Source organism: Amblyomma americanum, chromosome 9 (genome assembly GCF_052857255.1).
Source record: "Amblyomma americanum isolate KBUSLIRL-KWMA chromosome 9, ASM5285725v1, whole genome shotgun sequence".
NCBI classification, from domain to species: Eukaryota; Metazoa; Arthropoda; class Arachnida; order Ixodida; family Ixodidae; genus Amblyomma; species Amblyomma americanum.
In genome coordinates, this window is record NC_135505.1 from 112,511,370 (window position 1) to 112,519,675 (window position 8,306).

An 8,306-nucleotide genomic window follows, 5' to 3' on the forward strand; every position below is an offset into this window, starting at 1 on the left:
CCGTCAAACAGCCAAGAACGCATCTTTGTGGCCCGTTTAGTGACGCATTGCTTAGGATCCTGCCTGTCTCGATATACCGGTGACCATTATTCAGCGCCTCATGTCAAGGCTTCGTGCGCTCTTCGCACCTATCTAGAGCTTTACGATATGCTCAAATGCAGCCAAAATTTTTTTCCCCGACAATAAGAGAAAAGTTTTCGCATCTCGCATATGCATATTAAAGAAGTAATTGCACATCTTGTGCACGCAGATTAAAGCGATATTTATCATCAGGGCCAAAAAAATCCCAATCATTGCATAGTTGTAGAACACGTTCCGAGGCAAGTTGGTGCATAGCTTGAGTAGATGAAGCGCACAAAAGACAGTAAACAGAGAAAGAATACCACGAGACAGCACAGTGTCCAGTGTTATTCTTTCTCTGTGTACTGTCTTTTCTGCGCTTCATCTACTCAAACATTGCACAGCTGAAAATCATTTTTTTTATGTCGCTTTACCTGACCTCCCTGCGATTCATTTTTAAAAGAAAACGCAAGCTAGCTGGTGGTTACAGCTGTAGAACTGGTTACTCAAGACAAGCGCCGCGCACTCCGAAGAGCCATCAGCGACAGTCAGCAGAGGCCGCCATCCGCGATTGTCACCATGATGACGGCTGAGGAACAGGAAGCGATAAAAGCGCCCGTTGGCCGAACGCAAAAGGGCATGTTTCGTTCGGAGGGCGTCGAGCAGGGACGTGTTAAAGAATGCCTCCTGGAAGCATCGAGTACACGCTGGTCGGGTTCTCCCCCGAACTCGACTGGAGGCCCCTCCGCTTCGTAAAACCCATTCCACAGCACAGGGTGTGCCGCGCCTGCGGATTGGTGCGCAAGAAAACTGTGTTCCTTCCGTGCCTGCATGTGCTGTGCGACTCCTGCTACGCACAAAGCGCCCAGGACGGTGGACGGCTCTGTCCGCTTGACGGCCACGTGTGCCTGGACGAGGACGTCGAGTGGAGGCAATGCCCCGCAGAGGAGCTGCTTCGAAGACAGGTAAGCGTGAAAGAATAGAATCAGGAACGAACGTTATGTTTTATTTCATTCTGGGTTGGATGCTTGAAGAAGAGTGATCGACGTGTAGCACTACGTTAACGGCAGCACATGAACAACTGCACAGTCACTGACTCTGCTGGCGGGCCGCCTAAAGGCCAATAAGACAAAACGATTTTCAAGTTTTTGCGCATGTGTGATCGGTTTTTGTGGATACTTCAATACGGAATAATAGTGTATGACGATACGCTTTATCTGGACAGCCAGCACAGTCTATCGGCTTTGCCTGTCAAACGCCCTTATCGAGCAATGTCCTTCGAACAGCGGAGAAGGTCCCGGCTCAAACGCTCTGGAACTTGCGCTGAAGTTTGCGGTGCCGATTGGAGCGCCATAACACACTGCCTAGAGAGAAGAGCAAGCAGTTTTGGGTAGTACTCTTAGTACTTTCCGCGCCACCTTCAGGCGCTTATCGGCGTGAGCCTCCGCGCTCTGTCGAAGGCGCACGTGCCGTGCGTCAGCTATCTGGGCTACGCCGAGAGAATCTGGGCAATGAATGCTGTCAGTCAAACGCGGGTATCTAATCGCGCAGAATGTGTTCTCGCGTTTGCAGCGGACCAAGCGGCAGACAAAAGCAGTTTTGAGTCACCGAATGGAACAAATTCAGTGCCACCTTGGCAGCGCAGGTTCCCCATAGTGACAGCCAATAGCGCACTTCGGTGTGTTTTAAATCAGGGATTAAAGTGGCGTGCAAATCTTCCTTAACCATGCTGGTAGTTGCTCAAGGGGAGTATAACGCTGCAGGTTGGTGATCCATGACAAATAATTGAGGTGCTACACAAAAAAAGCGACCCATAAAGACAGTGCCGACTCACACAGCACTCTTTTGTCAACTTATCTTTGTGTTCCGTGCTTTCTGTTTGGCATTGCAAGTCTTCGTGTCGCGAAGGTGCGTTTATCTACTCTCGACGTGACCTATTTTTGTGTTCCCCTGGAAATCGTGCTAGTTTACAAAATGCACATACCGAAAGTGTCTATGAGACATACGCAGGAGGCAACGCTCGCAGTGTTGCGGTAAACGATATCAATATGAGGGTTGCCCATAAACGGGTTATATTCAACGAAAAGGGGGGCGCTTCGAACAGCGACAGCCGCGTATCGCTGTGCATGTCAGTTCATTGCACTTGTTCCACCGAGTGAACCGAGCCCCCTTCCTTACAGTCTACCGACGTCAGCTGGTTTGTGCGGCGCACTGGAGGAGTGTGCTGCAGGGCAAACAATATTAGATCATACCGCAGCTTCTTTGCCGCGGACAGTTCCCTCGCGCTTTTCTTGTTCTTGTAGCTACGTTGCAGCGCTTCAGCGCAACTATTGCGTGTGAAAGCCAGAAAGCGCTTTGAAATTCTAAATCGTTTGCTCCGGCGAATAGAGTAATAATAATAAATGGTTTTGGGGGAAAGGAAATGGCGCAGTATCTGTCTCATATATCGTTGGACACCTGAACTGCGCCGTAAGGGAAGGGATAAAGGAGGGAGTGAGAGAAGAAAGGAAGGAAGAGGTGCCGTAGTTGAGGGCTCCGGAATAATTTCGACCACCTGGGGATCTTTAACGTGCACTGACATCGCACAGCACACGGGCGCCTTAGCGTTTTTCCTCCATAAAGACGCAGCCGCCGCGGTCGGGCTCGAACCCGGGAACTCCGGATCAGTAGTCGAGCGCCCTAACCACTGAGCCACCGCGGCGGGGCGGCAAATAGAGCTCAAGACCTCTATATTAGCAACCTGGATTTCTTAAATACTGTATTCCTAGTGCAGAAACATCTGTTAAATATTTGTTATTTACTATTTCCCTGTTTGGTTAATCCAATTCGACTTATAATTTTACATGAATTGTTAACCCCACTTCTTCAATAGCCCCAATGGGGGCTACAGTATAAAAAAGTAAATAAATAAATATCTTACATATTCGTGGTCATTGCTTTTAATACTTGCGGGTTTTTTTTTCCGCATCTCTCTGGTGTCACACATTCTGGCGGATGCATGTGTCTCTTTACTACTGCTAATCCCGTAACGAATGATATTCTTACAGAAAAGAGGAATGATTTAATCCGAGGAGACTAACTGCAGCCATTTTACGCTCGTTTCACATATTTCGCGCTGTACGCTGCATGTGCACTCTGTGAAAGAAAAGCCGGCTGCTTTTCGTATCGTGCAGGAGTTGTTTGTCACCCTCATTTCATGGCCATACTTGTGGCATCAGGTATTAAGTGATCCTATAGTACTGTTAAAAAGTTGAGGTAATTCTTTAAATACTTTAAAGAAAACTGATATATTATGCTCAAGCACGAAGTAGCGCCAAGTGCTGTGATGTGCGAATCAAGAAAGGCTTATCGCCGACATGCCCATTGTATCATAGTTCCTTGTTTGCTCTAAGTGTGCGCATCAGGCAGATGGGCAATAGCGAAAAGCCTAACGGGCTCGCATTGCCACAGGCGCTTGGTATTCACAAGGCCCCGATCAGAAAGAGTAAACGCATGGGAGTATCTACGCTTATGAGGGTCACGATATGAAGGACAGGTATGTGCGTTTGTGAAATGCACGAACGTCTTTCAAAGTACATTCAAAGCCCTTTCAAACTGTGCGTGTTCTGGTTGTGCTGTCCTAGAACGGCGCCTTGCGTATGACATGTCTTGCGTGATAAGAGACTGATAACATCAGTAATGAGCTTTGTCGTCACTATCGCTTGCTCAAAGTTCTTTCTTACCAAGAATTGCCTTCGATGTCGGACAGCTGCCTAACCTGATTTGGTCCTCAATAATAATAATTGGTTTTTGGGGAAAGGAAATGGCGCAGTATCTGTCTCATATATCGGCGGACACCTGAACCGCGCCGTAAGAAAAGGGGGAAAGGAGGGGGTGAAATATAGAAAGGAAGAAAGAGGTGCCGTAGTGGAGGGCTCCGGAATAATTTCGACCACCTGGGGATCTTTAACGTGCACTGACATCGCACAGCAAACGGGCGCCTTAGTGTTTTTCCTCCACAAAAACGCAGCCGCCGCGGTCGGGTTCGAACCCGCGAACTCCGGATCAGTAGCTTTGGTCCTCTATCAAAGAAATGATGGCAAACCAGCTCCTCCCCACGGTTTTCGTTCTGTCTCTATCCTTTGCATGCTTTTTTTTTTCATATCGGTGTAAAGCTTCCACAGATACTATAGAAGCCGGATATTAAAAAATATCCTAATGTCTGCCGTTCTTCCGGAAGCGAAAGATCTCCTTAACTGCACTACCATCGCGTGGATTGTCACTTCAGAAAGTTGACAATGCCTTTAATGCCTAACCAATTTAAAGGCTACTGAATGTAGTTTTTTTTCTGTAGTTTCTAGCAGAAACTTTTAAAGAGGCCGCAATGTGAAACCGCTTAAGGAGCGGAAATAATGCTACAATTGATGCATGACTAGAATTAGTGTAGATTTATCGATAATTAATATCTGTTTAGGAAATTTATATGAAACTGACTACAATGATTGCTTTTAACGGCTGATTGAGGCGGTATGGCAATATTTAAATGATGTAGGGCTCCTGGTTGATCGATTTTCTCCCTTCTCTTTGTCTCTCCTCATTCCGTGCGTCTGGGGTTGCCGCTTAAGGAGCGCTCGCAGGATTTTTCCGGCAAAATTCCTAAGTGTCATGGACCTTGCGACAGTCGCACAAGTCGAGCAAAGAGGACTGGAACCAATCGCTTCGTTAAACCATCGCAACGTGTTTTGAATGACGATTGAAAGTATAACATAGGATTTTCAAAGGAACAGCTGGCGCGCCTTATTCTTTTCGTTAAAATAAGTAACGCCAGCCATATGTATCGGTCCTGTTTGCTTTGAAACGGCGATCAAAATGGCACTGGTGCTGTCGAGAGTTTTGTGAAGCTGTTCTAAATTTTCCAACAGGTAAGACAGAAGTATGATGTTTTCAGATATGGAGGAAAGCGCGGTGGAAGCCTTCCACGAATGGAGAAGGAATCAATGAATAAAAAATTCATTGTCCGCCGAGAAAGAGCCCAGCTGTATCTGCACCAAATGCACTTATAATCATCTTCCTTCCCGTTTTCTGCAGATTTTTTCCAATATAATATGTGCTTAGAGCAGGATATTTCAGTTTTTCAATACATGCTGCGCGATAGGTGAAACGCGATCCACGAGAATGATTACCACGTGACGCATTCATTTTTTTTATTAAACCCTTAAATTATTTGCTTATTTGGGAATAACGTCAAATAACAAAAGAAGATAACGCTGTCGCATGGGGCGCATCTGATCCATCAAATAAATTATGAAAGGAGTTCACTGTTCAGCTTACTCAAATTCGCTAATAATTGCACTGTTAATATTATTTTTTTTTTCCATGTAGGTTTCGTGCTGGAACAAGGAAAATGGCTGCGAAACTGCGGCGGCTGCTTTGGAGATCATCCGCCATTTCCAACGCGAATGTGGGCACCATTCAGTTTCCTGCCCCAAGTGCTCGGCGACCGTTCTTTGCAGTGATGTGTGGTCACATCTCAGGTCGAAGTGTTTGCCACCATTGCAGCCTCTTCACTATGAGGAGAAAGCGCCTTCCAGTGCCACACAAGACGCAGCGCCTCTTGATTTCAAACAAACATTTCAAAAGCAGGCAGCTGAAATGAGAGCATTTCTTGAACGATTGGTAGTTACCATCGGCACGCATGAGGACAGATTCAATGAAATTTCTGAAGGCATTAATACTTTCCAGGAAACGCTGAAAGAATTTACAGCTCAAACACGACAAAATGAAGCCATTTTTAGTGAAAGCATGCTTGAGATCACTGCCTCAAACGAGAAACTGCAGAACTGCTTCGCCATAGAGAGCACAAAGATTAATAATCTACACGAAAGCATCAGCGCCTTAGAAAAAGCTCTGAGAGATGAACTGGCTTAAGCGACGAGCGAAACTCAGGACTACTTGACGCAGGTAGCAAGCGCCATCAAAGTCGAAGCTAAGGAAAATGCCCGTACTTCAACAGAGAAAATCAGAGAGTTGTTGGGACACCCTAAACTACAAGTAGCTCTCTCTATCTTCGAGGTTAAAGGTGTCAAACTTCTGCAAGAAAACGCGCTAAAAGGATACAGGGCAGTGTGTGAGAGTGAAATGTTGTACCTTCGTGGGTACTGCATATCACCAGGAGTGAACTTCAGAAAAGAAGGTGAATCTGTCAAACTTAATGTCTGGATCCGCGTAAACAAGGGCGACATGGATGAGTATGTTCAGTGGCCACTCAAGCGTAAAGTTAGGCTGAGTGTATCGCACCCCAAAAGCGGTTCGAAAAGAGAGATAGAGGCTGAAGCATATGGACGGGAGTTTGAAAAGCCCTCACAGTCACAAAACAAAGAATGTTACCTACCGGGAAATCCCCTTGACATCAACGACCTTTTCAATGAGGGCTATGTGGAAAATGACAACCTTCTCGTTAAGTGGGAGTTGCTGGCATCAGATACCGAAAAATTAGAGGAGACAGAAAGGCGACTTCATCAAAGAGCCCCGCCATTTAGAAGAAATTGTTCGTCTTATGTTCGTACTGCGGCTTTATCACCTATATGACTTTCTTGACAGGGCCCAGACCTCCTCACGTCAGTCTGCGACTCGGACCTTGTGGATTTTTTGTATGCATTGTACAAGCTTGAAGTCTTCTAGTTAGCAGGCTTCCAGCTATTGCCCCTGGTTTTCGAAGAGATGGGAATGTGTTCACTTTTTTGTTATGGTTTGGTTATGGTTTGTTTTGTTAGGATACAAGTACGCGGGCTCGTTTCCTGTCCCGGGTGGCCCGATTTCGGCGGGTGTACAACAAAAAGCACCGCTGCACTCAGGTTCTGATGCACATCCTAAAGCCCCTGCCCCAAATTATTCACAAGACCTCCGCGGAAAAAAGCAGCCAGTGGTGTCGCATTGTGATAATAAATGTAACTAAGTATATATCTATGTATTAGGACTCAATTTTTGTTGTTCAAAACATTCTTCTCTCAGCTGAACAGCACATCCTGCACAATATCGTTGTTTTCGTTCTCTAAAAAATAAAAGTCCTCTGGCAGTGCATCAGCTGCTAGTGCGTTTATCAACCAAATAAACCTGGAACACCTGTTGTCCACTGCAGCTACAGTGCGAATGTTCGCGGTCATTGGAGACGATGACCTGCAACGGAAATTTAGAAGCGTAATACGTCCATAAAAACCACGTGATCAGTCACGGCGCCGCCGCCGGCAGCTGCTCCGCATCATGTGAACAACTACGTGACCGTGTGCCCGTGCAGCCACGGGGTGGCGGCGCCGCCACACTGAAGGCTCGAAATGCTACCGTAATGTAGCTCTCGCTACAAAAGTCCTTCGCCGCAATCCGCGTTGTCCCGCAGCGGTGGCTCAGTGGTTAGGGCGCTCGACTACTGATCCGGAGCTCCCGGGTTCGAACCCGACCGCGGCGGCTGCGTTTTTATGGAGGCAAAACTCTTAGGTCTCCGTGTGCTGTGCGATGTCAATGCCCGTTAAAGATCCCCAGGTGGTCGAAATTATTCCGGAGCCCTCCACTACGGCACCTGTTTCTTCCTTTCTTCCTTCACTCCCCCATTTATCCCTTCCCTTACGGCGCGGTTCAGGCGTCCAACGATATATGAGACAGATACAGCTCATTTTCCTTTCCCCCCAAAACCATTTATTATTATAAATTCGCGTTACTCCGAAGGCAGACGCTTGCATCGGCATTGTGCACTGATAAAAATTGGGTAACGGCTTCCTGCACTCAAGACAACGTTAGCGAAATTATGCTGATCTGTACCGACCATATAAGGTATGCTTCTCTGTGACGTACAGTCTCGAAGGCGTTTCTCGAGCATACCAAGCAACTAGCCGTCTGCTCTCCAGGGGAATGCATCAAGGTACGTAACAAGCTACGCCATGCGCCCTGCTTGCATTGCGGGATGTGCGCGGCGCCAAGTGTAACTGCAAGGCAATCAACCGTCGTCACAAAAAGCAACGTGTTCAGATGGGGAAGTTATAAATATAACAGCAACGGCGTGCCAGGGAGCGGAGCGGATCCACGACCTCGCCGCCTAGGTGGTGGCGGCGCGCTCGCTTCATGATAGGCGCGTCGTCTGCTACTCCCAACTTTAGAAGCTTCAGCAGACGATGGCTCGCGTGCGTACAAAGACGCATCTAAGGAACACAAACGTAGGTTTCATCTTGATCTTGTTTGTATTAAGGAAACAAGGAGGTTTAGTAGCATTTATAACC

General features: G+C 47.1%; 1 pseudogene across 1 annotated transcript; it reads left to right on the forward strand.

Moving 5' to 3' along the window:
* Window positions 1-731: 731 nt before the first annotated feature.
* LOC144105363 (TNF receptor-associated factor 5-like) lies at window positions 732-7,090 on the forward strand (annotated as a pseudogene). The gene is made up of 2 exons (XR_013308777.1): window positions 732-1,025; window positions 5,422-7,090. The product of XR_013308777.1 is annotated as a TNF receptor-associated factor 5-like (transcript).
* The last annotated feature ends 1,216 nt before the right edge of the window (window positions 7,091-8,306 follow it).